The sequence below is a fragment of the Prosopis cineraria genome, unplaced genomic scaffold (genome assembly GCF_029017545.1).
Source record: "Prosopis cineraria cultivar Desert tree isolate PC_DT_omini unplaced genomic scaffold, ASM2901754v1 PC7, whole genome shotgun sequence".
NCBI classification, from domain to species: Eukaryota; Viridiplantae; Streptophyta; class Magnoliopsida; order Fabales; family Fabaceae; genus Prosopis; species Prosopis cineraria.
The window spans coordinates 20,675,772-20,693,376 of NW_026555338.1; the positions used below are offsets into that span (position 1 = coordinate 20,675,772).

A 17,605-nucleotide genomic window follows, 5' to 3' on the forward strand; every position below is an offset into this window, starting at 1 on the left:
TTTATAAAAATAAATAAAAAATAAAAAATAATTTATGCTTATTTTTAGCGGCAACATTTTGTCTCCCCTAAAGGTATTTTCATAAAAAAATATTAAAAAATAAAAAGTAATTTATGTAATTACTTTTAGCGGTGACAAACAATCGCCCCCAAAAGTATTTTCATAAAAAATAATTTAAAAATTAAAAATAATTTATGTAATTACTTTTTAACGGTGACAAATTGTCGTGCACTAAAAGTATTTCCATAAAAAATAATTAAAAATTTTAAAAAAAATTTGTGCAATTACTTTTCACGGCCATAGTTTGTCAGTGTCAAAAGTATTTTCATAAAAAATAATTAAAAAATTAAAAAATATTTTTGTAAAAATTGATTTATATAATTACTTTTAGCACCAAAATTTGTTGCCACTATAGGAATTTATATATGGAATGAGAAATAAATGACATTAGAATGTTGAAGTTATATATAAATACTTATTTACTTACACACATATACATGAATAGCATTAGAATGTTAAAGTTATATAGATATTGCAAGATGCAAATGACATTGCAGATTACTTGACACATTGCACATTTGATGCTTGGCTTGGTATACACATGATGTCTACTTCGTTTGTGGAGCTTTACTTTTTACTATCACATGATTATTTAAATAAGACACTCCACGGTTATTTAACATAAGTAACAAATAAAATAGGTGTAGAAGACTTGACAGTTTTTTGAATTATGAATGAAGTTATGTATAAACTTATTAAATTTTATTTATTTTAAATTGTAAAGTTATTAAAAAGTATTTTTAATTATCTTTAGATTGACTCTATTAAAGAGACTTTATGATGAAAGTCCAAATTAATTTAGATTGAGTCAAGGCAAGATTTTTTCTCTTTTGATTATGAAATACCCCACTTAGATTTTTAATTTGGAGTTTTTTTTTGTTTGGCATCTAGTTTTAGTTTATCACATGTCCACCCATTTTCTGTCTCAAAGATAATAAAGAATAATTATTTAAAATGACTATTAACAAAATTTATATACTAAAATGAATTTTTTATTAAAATATTTTTTAAGATAATTGAAAAATTATAGACAAAATTTATTTTTAATAAAAGAAGGGGAAGCATTTAACTTGGGAGAAAATAAAAGTTTAATAATTTATCTATTAATATTTGAGAAAAATATGGAAAAAAGTAAGAGATATTTAATGTAAACTAATATAATCCATACTTATAAATAAATTATGTACTTAATTATTTTCATTTAAAAAAGAAAATTTAAAATTTGGTAAAAATGTTTATAAGAAAATTATTTAATATTTTAAAATCATTTCATTTTAAGTTCATTTTCCTAACAAAAATAATATTTTATTAAAGAATATAATATATATATATATATATATATACATTCATAGAAACTATTTTAACATATTAATAAATGAAAATAAAATAAAATATCTATGTATATATTTTTGATAATATATTATTTGATATATGTGTATGTGGTTAAATAATATATATTTAATTTTGCATATAATAACTACAAGTGCATTTTAGTTTAACTGGCAAAAGAAAAAAAGGACTTAATGCTTAAGAGGTGGAGGTTAAGGGCTCAAATCCTATCTTGGGCATATTTCACAATAAATATGTGACGTGGCATGTGGTGATAATATGGTATGATGTGGCACAATTTATCAGGTGATGTGGCATGACATGACACACACATGGTGGGGTGACATGACATGTTACCCTATATGTGCCATGGCATAAGGAGCTGCATATGTGGCAGATGATGTGGCACAAACTATTAGTTGACGTGGCATGAGGAGATGCTAACGTGACATGAGATGACTCCTTTATTTTTTTTAAAAGACTTTTGGCAGTGACTTTAGAGTTGCTGCTAAAAGTTTTTAGTGATGACTTTTCGCCACCAAAGGGTCAACTACAAAAACTATTAGTGAATAGATTTTTAATGGGGACCCTTTAGCAGTGAAAGTTTGTTGCTAAAAACCTTTAACAGTGACTTTTGGACTTTTGTCACGAGTCATTTTTTTTGTAGTGATAGTTATCTGATTTCAAAAACTTTTAAAACACGCATTTTAGACAACACATGGATTGATGATGTTATTAACTCTAAACCATTGATTTTTTTATATAATGACACATATACTCTCTCTCTCTCTCTCTCTCTCTCTCTCTCTCTCTGTGTGTGTGTGTGTCATTTCCCACATTGAAATTCATTCCTCACGCTTCGCCTTCCTGACACTCAATGCTCTCCCTCCCTCCCCTCTCTCTCATATAACCTCACTCATCCACTCTAGACTCTGGAGGGGGTGAAATGTGTCAACCTGACATGTATCAAACAAAAAAGGGAAAATAAAAAATTAAAGAATATTAAAAAAATTAAATAAGTGAAACAAAAAGCATAAAATTTAAAACCAATATGATATATAATCTATTAAATAGAGAAAATTTCATATGCCTTTTTAGTTCTATATAATATAATATATAACTACACATTGCATAGATATTAGATATATGGCATTGGATTAGAATTGTTTAATCTCACACCTTTTTTAAATAATGTTGTTGTTACTCTTGAGTGATCATTTGAACTAATAATATATTTCTCAATTATTAAAGCTGGTGTCATTTACAAGGTAGAATAATGATGATTTTTTTTATTTTGCATGATTAATTAAATACAATAAATTAGAAAAATAAACAATGATGAAGGAACCTACTACATATAAATAATTATTAAGGTATGATTATAAACAACATATTATTTAACCTTCATGTATCAACATAGCAAGTTTAACTTAAAATGCTTCATATAAATAAAGTATACTGCTACATATATGTTTCATTAAATAAAGTTTTCAAATAGATAGAAAAAGTTTAAGATAAGATATTATATTAAACATGATAAATAGAGTTTTCGAAAAAAAAATTTAGAAAGTTTAATAACATACCCACTAAGTAATTATTATTCATTTTCTCCTGCTTTCTTATCTACAATAGCTGAAATATTGACAAAATATAATCCAAAATGATGGATAAAAATTGTCTTAGGATGCAACTTCACAGTAGTCAAGTATATAGAGCTAATCTTGTATGAATGGTTCATTCTCCAATACAATACAGAGCATTGGGAGACCCTAAATTTTAAAATTTTATATATTTTAAATGGATGTAACCTATCTCTAAAACATCTCACAAAAAACTTTTAAATGACTGTAGAAATTCAATCTCAAATAGATTTATTAAGTATTATATATCAGACGTAATTAATGGGTTACAACTGTAAAAAAGAAAATATGAAAATCATAACTCCAACATTCTGAAAGACCAATTCAACACCGGTTGAAGTCTTTAGATGTATTTCTACCTGGCAATCTCCACACATGATGAATCACCAAACAATAATATGCCAATCCTTTTTCATTGTATTGATGGTATGAATTGCATGGATCTTAGATGTAAAAGCCATGGATTTCATGAATAATAATCGAGAGGAGAATAAACATAATGCAGTTGTAGGAGTGAGTCAAATGTAGAATTCTGAAATGTAATATTAGCCTAGCCTAATAATTTATAATAAATAAGGCTAAATTGGGAGGAAAAATGAGGGGTGATTTTTTAAACAGATGTTAAGTATTAATTTTTGTGACTAAATATTTAAAGTGATTCCAAATTAATTTGAATTTAAAAATTAATTATCACTTATCATATATATTTTGCAAATCATAAACAAAATTATTATTTTTTTAAACCATGCAATATTAAATATGTATATCAACCCATCAAACTTAATATTTTTAAAAATAAATTATTGATGATATAAATTTCCGTAAATAAAAAATATGCACTTTACTATTTTTAAACACATAATCAGTTATTAAATATTTAGATAGATAGATATTAATTTGACTTCAAATAAAAAGATATTTATACTTTATTATATGATACAAATTTTTTTGAAATCATCAGAATAGATGTAAATATTTAAACATAGATTCTTTTTTTAAATATTTAAATAGATAAATATTAATTTAGATTTAAATTCAAATATATATATATATATATATATATTTGATCATACAAACCTTGATTTTTGGCAAATCTTTATAATTGATGAAAATGTTTGAAAATCCATGATGATAGATGGAAATTTTTAAACAAAAGTTATTTTTTTCTAAATTTTTAAATAGATAGATACTCATTTGAATTTAAATATGTTCAAATTTAAATTTCAAATAGATAAAAATGAATTTTTATATCCATCTAAAAGTTAGTAATTAATCCTGCACCTAACTCCAAGTTTGAATAATATATTTTATATATAGTAAAAAATAATAAATCATCCCAAACTTGACTCCAAACCTGACTCTGAAGCACATAATCACAAGAAAAGCATCCCGAAATACAAAATTATAGCAAACCTAAAAATGAATACGTGGCATTCTCTCATAACCTTTAACCCTACTTTTATATATATAATGATATTCTTACAATGACAAAATAAATGAAGATTAGTGATAAATATTCTTACACAATGAAATATGGAGAGATTAGTGATAAAAATTCTTACACAATAAATCTATATATGCGATAAATATTTTCACACAATGAATCTATATATGCAATCAATGTTGATTATTATTATTATTATTATTATTATTATTATTATTGAGTTATAGATTGTCTAAAAATAAAAATAAAATTGTTTGCAAATATTTTTTATCACCTGTTTTGAAAAAAAATAAAATGGATAAAAGTTGTTTTGAATCTTTTTTTTTAATAGAACATCTTTATAATATTTTATAACTTATTGTTTTGTAAAATTTAAAAAAAAATAAAATAGAAAACATTATGTTTTAATTTATAATAATTATTTTAATAAAATAAATTACTTTTTTATCTTTTATTTTACCACTTTAAATATAATTTTTAAATTAATAATTCAAATATATTTTTTTAAATTTTTTTTCCAAAATTTATTTTTAAAATATTATAAATAAAATTACTTCATGTATTTACAAATAGAAAACCAAATCAAAATAGTCTCAAATTTATGTATCTTTTCTTCTTCTCTTTTTTTTTTAAATTTTCTTTTTCCCAATAACTTGTTTATTCATTTCTTATTTGAATATTCTTTTAATCATGAAAACTTTAGGTAAGTTGAGTTTGAAACTCACCAAAACATATTTTCATATTCAAATAGTACTTATAGAAATAGTTACATAAAATAAGTATTTTACTTTTAGAATATGAAAAAAAACATGATTTTAGTTCTTTAAAAAAATTTCAAATGTTCATATCTTAACACTAGTATGAATTATTATGCTCTAAAATTAAATTCAAATATATAAATTACATCAAATAAATTTATACTTTTTAATTTTAATGTATGACGTGTCATATTTGTTATTATTTTATAATTTTTAGAGTTTCAATTTTTTTGGCCTCGAATGAGCATATGTGATTGTCATTGGGTATGGGTTTATACTTTAGCTGTAACATCTGGGTATGTGTTTAGACTAATATATGTGGTTTCTATCTTTAAAAGCTATTTTCTTCAATGTTCATGTGTTAAAAAAAATTTTCTTTATTAGTTATTTTTTATGCATTTGATTAAAATAAGAAAGTATATAAAATAAATTTTCATTTGTCATAAAACCAAAATGGTAGAATCAATATTTATTCAAGTAAAGTTTAGATTGTGGTACATTTTTTAGTGAAAGGTTTGAAGTTTATATTAAAAGATTTGAGTTTTTGAATCCAACCAAAATATCCTTTTATAGAGCTACTTTATGATATATATTTTCTAAATTTTTATTGTTTTTTGCATCATATCCATCCTCATTCCTTCTTTCTCTCTCGTATGCCTTAACTCTTTGCTTTTATTTTTATCCGAATTTGATAAATTCTCAAAGTATTGAGGAGGCTTTCTCTTCTTTCAATGTCTTATTTTATAATAATTTTTGATCTTATACAATTTAAATCACTAAAATTTTAAAATCTCTTACATACATGAAGCATTATGACTCTTAGTGTTTGGATTAATTATTATTGTTATATGGGTCAAATGATGTATATAATAGTAGTATTCCTCATTTCACTTGGTATCAGACTTTGATACCAATTGATGGAGAATCCCTTAAATATGAAAATACAATAATTTTATATAAAAAAACTTACTAAAATATCAAGTTAAGTTCTTTAGGGTTAGTCTAGCTTTTAAACTTTAAATTGCGTGGCGCATAAAAGTCTTTTATAAAGCAGGCCTAATTTCGTTTTAAGTTTCAAACACGTGAGTAATAATAAGTTTACAGGTTTCAAGCAAAATTCAGCACTTATACCACTTGTTAAAAATGGAGAGCGACAATTTACAACAAAGGCAGAGATGAGACAGGTAATATGACATCCTAAAATTTAACTTAAATCACTAAAATTTTAGGATCTCTTATACGTATGAAGTATTGTACTATTTTTATTATCTTTTATGAATAAAAAAATTTAATTAATTGACATCAAATTTAATTATTCTTAACATCTTAATTAATTGTTACTGTCATGTGGGTCAAATAATACATATAATAGTAGGGTTTCTTATCCCACTTGATATCAGACTTTGATATTAATTGATGAGAAATATTTTAAGTATAAGGATGCAATCTTTTCATATAAAAAACTCTCCAACATATTAAGTCCTTATTATTTAGGATCAACCTAGCTTTTAGGCTTTAAATTATGTGGTACACAAAAATATTTTGTAAAGTAGGTCTAATTTCATTTTGGCCTTTAAACATGTGAGTAATAACAAGCTTATAAATTTCGGGCAAAATCTAACTCCGATATAATTTGTTAGGAATGGGGAGTGACAATTCAAAATGTGAGCAAAGGTGAGATGGGTAATATAACATCTCAAAATTTAACCAAAATCATTAAGACTTTAAAATTTCTTGCACGCATGAAACATCATGCTACTACTATAACCCTTCATGAATAAGCAAAGTCCAAGGGATTGACACCAAATTTTGTTACTCTTATCATCTTGATTAATTGTTACTTAAATTGTTTGAAAATGAAAATATAATATTTTTTTCACTTGTTTTGAAAAAAAATAAAATAGATAAAAGTTGTTTTGAATCTTTTTTCAAAAAATAGAATATCTTTATAATATTTTAATAATCATGTTAATAAAATAAATTACTTTTTACCTTATATTTTACCACTTTAAATATAATTTTTAAATTAATAATTCAAACATATTTTTAAAAATTTTTTTCCTAAACTTTTTTTTAAAATATTATAAATAAAATTATTTTATGGATTTAAAAATATAAAATTGAATCAAAATAGTCCCAAATTTATATATCTTTTATTCTTCTTGCTTTTCAAAATGTCTTTCTTTTAATAACTTGCTTATATATTTTTTTTTGAATATTCTTTTAATAATAAAAAATTTAGGTCAGTTTAGTCTAAAACTCATCAGAACATATTTTTATATTCAAATAGTGCTTACAAAAATATTTACAAAAATGGGTATGTGACTTTTAGAATATAAAAGACATGATCCTAGTTCTTTAAATTTTTTTAAAAATATTCATATCTTGACCTTAGTATGAATTATTATGCTGTAAAATTAAATTCATATATATATATATATATATAAATTAAATAAATAAATTTATACTCTTTAATTTTAATGTATGACGTGTCATATTTATTACTATTTTGTAGTTTTCAAGGCTTCCATTTTTCAACTTCGAATGAGCATATGTGATTATCATTAGGCATGAGTTTATGCTAATGCAACTAATTATTGTCTTTATTATAAAATCATAACATGAAGCCACTATTTATTTCATGATCTAGTCATGTATAATACAATTATTGATGGCTTTTACAAGGAAGGACTCATAACCAAAGCCACTCATTTATTTCATGAAATAACTGGTCATAGAATATTTCCTGATGTTGTGACCTACAGCTCTTTGATATATGGCTTTTTTCATGGATAAATGGGTAAAAGCAACAAAATTGTTTAATCAAATGAGAATTGAAGGCATCCACCCTGATGTCCTAATGCATTCTGTAAAGAAGGAAGTGTCACTAAAGCTGAAGCTATTATTAGGATGATGATAATGAAGCATGATATAAAACCTAATGTAGTTATTTGCAACACTTTAATGGATGGGTACTATTTGATCAATCATGTTGAGAAGTGAAGAGAATTGTTCAATAAGATGGTCAATAGTGGTTTGGCTCCTGATATTTTTAGTTATAGTATTTTAATTAATGTACTTTGTAAAATCAAGATGGTGGATGATGCCTATGATCTCTTTAAAGAAATGAAGTGCAAAAATTTGTTTCCTAATATTGTCACCTATAGCTCTCTTATTGATAGTTTATGCAAATCAAGAAAAATGTCATGTATGCATGCTATTATTTATGAGATGTATGCAAGTTGTCATGCCTTGAATATAATATTTTATCAAATCTTGTTTGATGGATTGTGCAAAAATCATCATCTTGATGAGGCAATTGCCTTATTCCACCGAATTGTTGACTAAGTAATTCAACTTGACACATGTACATATACCATACTTCTTAATGGTTTGTGCAATGGAAATAGATTAAATGATGAGTGGTAGATTTTTTAGTAGCCTTTGGCTAGCGTCCATCCTTTGGATGCCTAGGCATATACTACAATGATCAATGGTCTATATAAAGAGGGTTTGTTTGATGAAGTAAAGACCTTGCTTTATAAAATGAAAGAGAATTGATGTTCATATGATTTTGTAACTCTTGATACAATTATTAGACCTCTTTTGAAAAAGGGTGAGTTGATAAGGCAAAGGATCTTTTGAATGAAATGTTCACTACAGGTTAAGGTTGGATACTTTGTTCTAGATTTTTTTAGTCATACTCACTTTTTTGATGATTTTTTTTAAAATTTTCAATAGATTTTTTTCGTTTTAGTAAACTTTGTGGACTGTATAATGGCTGGTTGCAATCTATGATGTTATTTTTAATCATGTGTTTGATGTATTTAAAATTTCTTTACTTTTCATTTTTTCTAGTTGTCCCCCCTAAAACTTAAAATTATGCCATTTAAATGGTTATTTGCACTAATTATGGCCACAAGTTAGAGCTTGACTTGACGAAGTAATTGATAATTATTGCCATAGGTCTAGTTCTACCTTGTGGCCGTAATTGCTTCATTTTTACTATAGTTTTGCTTCAACCTATGGAAAAAATTATTCTATTACTACCACTTACACCAGTGATGGCGGCATCCATGCACATAAAATGGAGGAGAAGCGATGTACATCATGCTAGAGACCATGGCCAAAGTTGATTGTATGTGTGTTGAAGATGAAGATTCAAAGTCAGGGGTAAGAGAGATGCTTGAGTAATATAATAGAGAGGGTTTGACCATAATCATAGTAAATACCTATGGCCATAATTGTATTTTTTAAAGAAAAAGAATCACCTTTTGTAATTATGCAGCCTTTACTTACAAAACTAGCAAAAATACATGATTGCTCTAGACACTAGCACGAGTATATCCAACACAAATCAACTAAAAATATACAGTTTTCAATACAAATATATGTAAACCATCTACTCTAATCTTTTTTTAATAGAAAACCATCTATTTTAGTCTTGTTAATTCTAAAAGAAACTAAACCAGATTATGGTGATAGTCCTACATAGGGTTTTCTTTGAGGAGGCGAGCTAAGGGAGGGAAGGAACTACAGCCCTGTTTGGTACAAAGCACTGACAAGGTGGGAATGGGATTGGTATTGAACAATCTCACTTTTTTATATTTGGTATGGGGTATTGAGAAATTTAATCTCAATCCCTATCCCACTAAGGTGGGATTACTTAGTACTACCTACCTCCTAGTACTAGAAAATTAATCCTGGATTGATTGTTATTGTGGCCAAAATTCCTTCCACTCCTCGGCGATGGTGATGGCGATAACGACACAAGCACAATACCAATACTTGAACCAAGAAGAAGAAGAAGACCAATGATAACACAAGCCTCTGCCCTACACCCGCTCTCTCTCTCTCTCTCGTCACTTCCTTCGTCTTTTAGCCTCCACCCCTCCTCACAGTCACAATAGTGATGGCAATGGTGATAGGGACAGTGACAGCGATAGTGATGGTAACCATACACAGGCGTAATGCTGATACTTGAACTAAGAAGAATAACAACAACAATGCAAGGTGATGACAATGATGGGTTTAGGCATAAATCGCCAATGACTGGAAAAAGAGAAGAGGAAGGTCTTACTTAGTCTATCTACATTGTTGGTTTGAAAAGAGAGAAAAGGAAGGTCTTTGAGTCGATCTGACTGATGTTTATCACCAGCGAGACGTTGGAAAACTAGAGAAATCAAAGAACCACCTTTTGTAATTATACATCCCTTACTTATAAAACTTGCATAATTAACACTACTACAAAAACAAACATAAATGATGATTATTTTTACCTATAAATGATGATTAAAAATAGTCATTTATTAGGCTGTCATTTAAAGTCTATTCCTTTATATGATGGTTATTTTCCTGTCATATATACTTGATTATATATGACGGTTATTATAAATAACCGTCATATATTGGTAGTATAATATATGACAGTTATTGCAAATAATTATCATATATTCTAGCAAAAAATGATAGTTATTTAATAACTGTCATTTTTTACTTTTTTTTCTTGTAATAAGGGGTTGTTTTTACAGCAACCCTCTATAAATAAATAATAGATATACAAAATTTATATCCAGACAGTAATATATTAATATTTTTAGAAAAGAATATCAATTGAATTAGAATGGAAATCAATTCAAAAAGAAACAAAAATAAAATTCATTAAAATTATTAAATCATATTATCATTAAAAGCACAAGAACTTAATTAGCTGTTCATCCATGGTTGCGGACACAAAAAACAAATCCATGGCTGTAAATATTAGATTCTCTTTTCATTTTCATTTCGATATTCAAAATTGGACATGTATTACTCAACAATATGATGAAAATGTAGACTAAATAACATGTTATTTTTTACTGATGAAGACGAGGCAGCACGTAGTATATAATAACTATATATTAACATATTATTATTTTACTGAATATTGATTAAATTGATAATTCAAATAGCACAAATAGAATATTCCGAATATGGAGCCTACTGAAACTATTTTTGACAAATATAATATTTTTTGGCTAAAGAACAAATTTCAATTCACTCCCAACAGTAACAACTAATATATCTGGTCAAAAGAATAACAAATAAATGGTGACAAGATTATTATAAATAAAAATTATGACTTAAGAAAGTATTAACCATATACAATATCACGAATAGAAAAGAATGAGATTTTAGATTTTACCGATTCATCATATAGAGGGTAGAGTGAATTTTTTCACTTACATTTTGAAAGAACAATGAGATCTAATTTTTTTAAAGAAGAAGAAGAAGCAAGAATTAAAAAAGGAGGAAGAAGAAGGGATTGACCTTAACGTTTAGTCACTTGACCTTACGAACAAAAGCACGAGAAGGGTCAGCCTTGGTGAAATTGGTGGAATCAGAGGGGTACTTCAACAATGTCGACCTTTTTGAGTTAGGCAACTCAAATGAGTTGATGAATGATAGTGAGTGAATGGACAATGAAAATGCAGACTGAGCATAGCTTTGAATGGACTAGGTAGATCTAGATGAGCATGGTGAAATCATGTTGAATCTGGGCAAATGGACAAGTTGGGGGGATGGAGAAGAAGAAAGGAAAATACCGGCGCGAATCTGAAAATGAACATGAAAGAGGAAACTAAGCATTTAAAAAACCACCATATATGACAGGCTTTTAAATCCTTGTCATATATTGTTACACACATCAAACACTCGTCATATATAGTGCTATTAATTTTTTAAATAAAAATTATAATTTGAAACATTAAATTTGAAGGAAATTTTATACAAGACACTGGTTGCTAACGGCAGTTTCGTTAGCCCTTGGCGTGCCATGATCAATGACTAACTAGTTTGATTTTTATGAGCTCTATTCTCATGTTTGTTATTTATGGGTCTCGATTCGCGTTTGTTTTTGTGACTTTGAGCCGTGTTTGGTTTGTATTACTCTCGTGAACTACGTGTCCACATTTATTTCATAGCTCAAGCTGCGTTTGGTTACTTACCCTCGTAGACTGTATGTCCACGTTTGTAAATTGTTCTGATAAATTTTCAAAAATATGAATTTTTAATTAACTGATTATTAATGATTTTTAATTATAAAATGTTATTATTTTTATTTATGTATTTATTTAATAATTTTGACTTGTCAAGATTAAATGTCAAAATTATTTTGTCATTATAAATTTAAAGTTTATTGATATTGAAGTTATATAAAACTTATTCCAAACTTACAAATTTATTTACATTATGTTGTTTTTTCTTTAATTTATGTATATGTTATAGTTTATTCATTTTGAATGTGCAAAATGTTATAGTTGGAACGTTATTCATTAAAAAATATTTTTGATTCCAGATCAAATCATTCAAGGGATTTGCTACTGGATTGAAGTTGTGACGCCATTTTAATTAATTTTTATTTTTTTATGTAAAATTTTAATTTATCTATTGTACTTTTATAAATAATGTTATAAGTGCTCCACATAAACTATGGTAAGGGTCTTTATTTTATAAATATTTTGTCTGTTGGCTGGAAGCAGTTAAGCTTCTAAATGTTACAATATTTTTTTAAAAATTTGTATTGTAAAATTTTAAGAAAATCCTGTTCTGAAGAGAGATTTTGTTAGATATTTCACAAAAAATATTAAGGGTTTATGTAAATGAAAAGTATTTTTAAAATAAAACATTTCTTGAATTGGGCATAAGGAATGTGTGTAGTTGCATCTCTCATGCCGATCATTCCCATATTTTGGAGTGTGACAATTAAACCTTGAAACTTAAATCTACTACAAACATATCATCGAGTTCTAAAAATTTCCACACGATCGGATCAAAACAAATGCATATCTTCACAGCCTCACATATGATCAAACTAACAGTCCATGCGCAGAAAAATGTAGTTAAGCTGTCAAAAAGTAATCAGCATATGATCGATAAAGGGTCATAACTATTTCAGGAACAGCCAACCAAATATATAGATCTTGCCCAGCAGCTGAAACCTGTCTTACATCATTTAGATCTCCAAACAAGATGATGCAGTCACTATTCCCTCTGCTGATATCTGAGTTATTATGATTTACAAGCTCCCATAAGAAGTGTCCAGGAGAAGGGTCAAACAAGAGGAAGTGACTTTGGTTGAGAATCACGATATGTCCCTCTGTTTATGCTTGGCATGCTAGAGTTGTCTTTGATTGGTTTGTCATGGTGGGCAACCCAAACGACACTCCTAACTGGGATGTTTTTGCACCAAATTACAAGATATCGATTTCTGGTACTACCTGGAACTACCATGTTTTTGTACCTGGGCTCGTGAAAACAGTCCCATCTAGCCCCTTGCCGATAAGTCTAACTGAATTAAGAATAAGGTAAGTTCACCCAGTCAACAGCAACACCAAGTTTGAGAATGCAAAAGAAGGAAAAACATAGCTTTGAGAAGTACTTATCAGCAACACCAAGCTTAACCTCGAACAACAGATCCATCATTTTTTCCCATCTCCAGGTCTTCAGATCAAGATATGACATCTCTAAATGAACAATACCCTTTCTACGTTGAAACTTGTTTTGAATATTCTTATCAAGGTTAACACTAAAAGTTGAAGTATCGATAACATGCAAGAGGATTATACATGACGACCACCTACAAGAAACCCCCTGGATATTGAGAGAAACATTTTCGTAAAAAAGAGTCATATCTCATTAAAGATCGAAGGGATTTTTTTTAATGGTTGACTATTACTAACATACCATACAATCATAACATACCAGCTTTTTCTGTCAGGCAAGTTAACTTTTGAGGGAGTGCCCATTACTTTGTCAATATCTCTGCAACATGAATGTCAGCATCACATGTTGAAATTTTATAATTATCATGCATCAAGATCAAAATCCATACTACATGGTACTTGGTGAATTCAAGGACTTGTTTTTGTAATATGTAAGAAGTTATGACTACTTCAGCACAAGTCTTGAGTTCATTATGTGAAACTAATGTACTTTTTTGCATACCAAAAGGAATCCATGAGCAAAGGGTAATCTAAACATAGTTCCTCTGTGCATATAACTTCATGTTTTCAGAGTGAATGCAATCTCAAGCTTCAAAACCTATCTACGGTTCCACACCACAACCAAAAAGACAAGAGGTTAAAGGAGCAACTTAGATGTTATTTTATATTCTAAATTGAAAAACCCAAACTATTTAACATGCTCATTATCGACTAGGAGAACATTAGTCATAGCATGAGGGGACACCAACAATTCCATCATAAGATCACCAACAACTCCTGGAGAAAGTCTGCTACTCCTTTCATTTCCTGACACTTGAAACCACATTCCTCAAACAATTGGAGTGCTTGACTGCACAGGCCATGATATACAATCTTCCCCTTTGTTATCAGAATAAGATAATCAAATAATTCAAAGGTTTCAGGAGCTGGCAGAAGAAGTAAAACCACTACAGTTGCATCTACGATGTGTACCGACCACTGGAGACACGTAAATTTTGTTTTTTTTTTGATACAGAAAAGGGACTAAGCCCGAGAAAAAAGATTATATAGCTGGGGATTTAGATCCCAAGTTGTCATTGTGCACTAGGTAATTATTTGAGAAGTTGTAGAACCGTCCAAACCAGTTGATATTCCGTCCATAAACAGAGTTTTTATGGGACCAGCAATGAAGAAAAAAATTATCTGTATGATGAACATATTTATTTCAGCCAGGGCAAAAGGTCTCAGTAGCTCTTCATTTTAATGTCTAGTAAAGAGGGGGTGCTTCTATCATATTTTTCAGTCATGAATGAAACTTATTACCTGAATCTTGAATGTTTTGAATTTAAGAAGTACAAAAAAAAAAAGTTAATTTGTGAATTTCTACATACCTGTTGTAAGCCTGTTCTTCTGTCCACCTGGAATGCCTTTATCTTATGCATCACCACCCATTGTGTCAGCGCAGATATCAAGCCCAAGAATCTACAAGGTCAAAAGAATAGGAAGATCTTAATTGAGCCACTTAATAACTTCATTCTGCAATCTTTCTGCGCTTGGAAGAGGGTGTATTTTTCTGTAACTTCATGCTTACAAAGAAATTATGACCAATTTAAAACCATAATTCACTATGCCTAAGCCTTCTACTGCAGTGCAAGTTGGTATTACTTGTGAAGGTGAAAGTAGTAATAATTCACGACGCCAAAGCCTCCTCCAAGTAATCATAAGCCAAATAATACTCAGATTTATGTGTAAATTTACCATTTCTATTGTTACTATCTTCAACACCATTTGCTCCTGTCTCATCAATGCTAGGATCAACATCCACTGATTCAGCATTTAAATGATCATTACCCTTTATATCATCTACTTGATCATCAGTCAACTGAAACCATGAAAAATTTTATATGCACATCACAGTAGTTCCGAGAGTAACAATGTGAAATTTTATTTTGAGATCACTGTCTTTAGATATGCCAAATAAAGCTCACCACCGAACTTAGTTTCAAAACAACTATCCTCTTTCTTGATTTAGTCCCTATTGTTGAATTTTTGAGATATTTGTTAGTTTTGGTTGACATAATTAAATATATATCATTTTAATGATTCACGATAACAAATACAACAAAAGAAAATTTATTCGCATGAGTCAAATATTGGATAGAAGTATAAAACGTAAAAGTAGAAACCAAACTAATAGCAACATGATAAATCATATACAAGAGCCATCAAGGTTCCCTGAAATCATAATATTAAACGAACTCTCATATCATCTATTAGTAATTACTAATTACATGGAAATACGTTAAAAGATAAACGTGGGACACGAAGAGATGCAACTGATCAGTTTATAATTGCGTCATATCATGCAAAACCGGATACTTACTGATATTGATGATACAATAAATCAACCTTCTCTGGCATCGTGTTTCAAAAATCAGACTTGAGTTTGGAATGCGAATGAATTAAACTAAAACAAAAGAGAGAGCAATCAATGACAAAATTGGCACAAGAATTGAAAAAAGAATATACAGGTAAATAACAATGCACTTATGGTGAATCAAAATTGGAGAGGCTGAGGACAAAAATCAAACCGCAATCGGATCCTTAATCGCCAGGAGTCAAAAGTCAAACCTTTCAGAACAAAACAATATGGAAATACAAACAACAGAAAATTTCTTCACAGAAAAACACATATTACACCGATTGGATTGAACGACGCCAGGTAAGGAAGAGAAAAACAGAGCGGAGAAAAGATCAGGAAAAATGATGGAAAACTTTTTAAAAAATAAAGAAAGTATAAAAATGGAAGGAAGAATAGATGAAAAGAACCTGTTAACTGGATTCAAGACACAGGAATACTCCCTTCTACAAAGCACAGCTCTCTGAATGATATCTCAGTGGGAACCTGCAAGGGAAAAATATTATGAAGTATTTGAAGAAGAAATGGAAGAATGCATCAGGAAAACCTACAGGCTAAGAGGAAATAGACTAACATGAACAGACTTCCTCCATAAGCGAATGGAAGGAGAATGGAGAAAACACCAATGGAAGACTTTTAATAAGAAACTACAGTTTATATATTTCTAACAAAAACGGATGAATTGGAAAAAGAATTGATAACTACTGGTTTGATAACAAACGGAAAAGAGCTGCAATCATTGATGAGCGCTTAAAAGTTAAAAAGTGGAATAATTTTTAGGAAATAGTCGCAACTGTATGAAGAAACAAAACGAAAACGGATGATAGGATATATAAAACTTGACCAATAGTGCGACAACAGAGGAATCTGAAAAGGAACAGAAATGATTCAAAGCGCCGAGTGACATGTTATACAAAGCACGGGTTCCCATCTCTCCACTGTTGGCAACAGAACCATCTGGTAGCGACTGCTGATAAATGATCGATGATCAAAGGCTCATCTTCTTCCATCTGGGCATGTGAAAAAGCAGATTGCTTTATATATTACTCTCAAACCCAGAGTACAGAGAGACCCAAAAATATACTTGTATTGGGAACAAAAACGCTCTCACGCAGCACATAATATCATATTTCTTCCTGTCCAAATTATAAGACATTGTTTCTGCTCATCTTGACTTAAAATATAAAATATTTAGTAAGTTTTGAATTTTTTTTTTTATGTTACCTTGTATTTATTGACTTAATTTGTTGTGTAACTTGATTGATATTTATCATATTTTTCTCACTCTTGATGATAACTAAAACTTTATTGGTTTATAAGGAGAATCATGCTTTCTCATATTATAGTACTTCATTAAAAAAATATTATCTCTCTCATTTAATTTATTATTGAGGGTTGGGAAAAAGGGTAAAAATAAAAACTTTTGATATTTATAACTAAAAATAAGGATAAAATTGAATTTTTTTAGTATTTAAATTATAATTAAAAATGTT

The 17,605-nt window shown here is 28.4% G+C and overlaps 1 long non-coding RNA gene across 2 annotated transcripts; it reads right to left on the minus strand.

Moving 5' to 3' along the window:
• Positions 1 to 13,200: 13,200 nt before the first annotated feature.
• LOC129315016 (uncharacterized) lies at positions 13,201 to 16,931 on the minus strand. Of its 2 annotated transcripts, XR_008594361.1 has the most exons (7): positions 16,523 to 16,931; positions 16,077 to 16,160; positions 15,452 to 15,575; positions 15,085 to 15,175; positions 13,974 to 14,033; positions 13,651 to 13,862; positions 13,201 to 13,560 (listed from the first exon to the last, which is right to left on the minus strand). It is a non-coding gene; the product is annotated as an uncharacterized LOC129315016 (long non-coding RNA). The 2 variants fall into 2 exon arrangements; XR_008594362.1 differs by lacking the exons at positions 13,201 to 13,560; positions 13,651 to 13,862; positions 13,974 to 14,033 and adding an exon at positions 14,261 to 14,316.
• Positions 16,932 to 17,605: the final 674 nt, after the last annotated feature.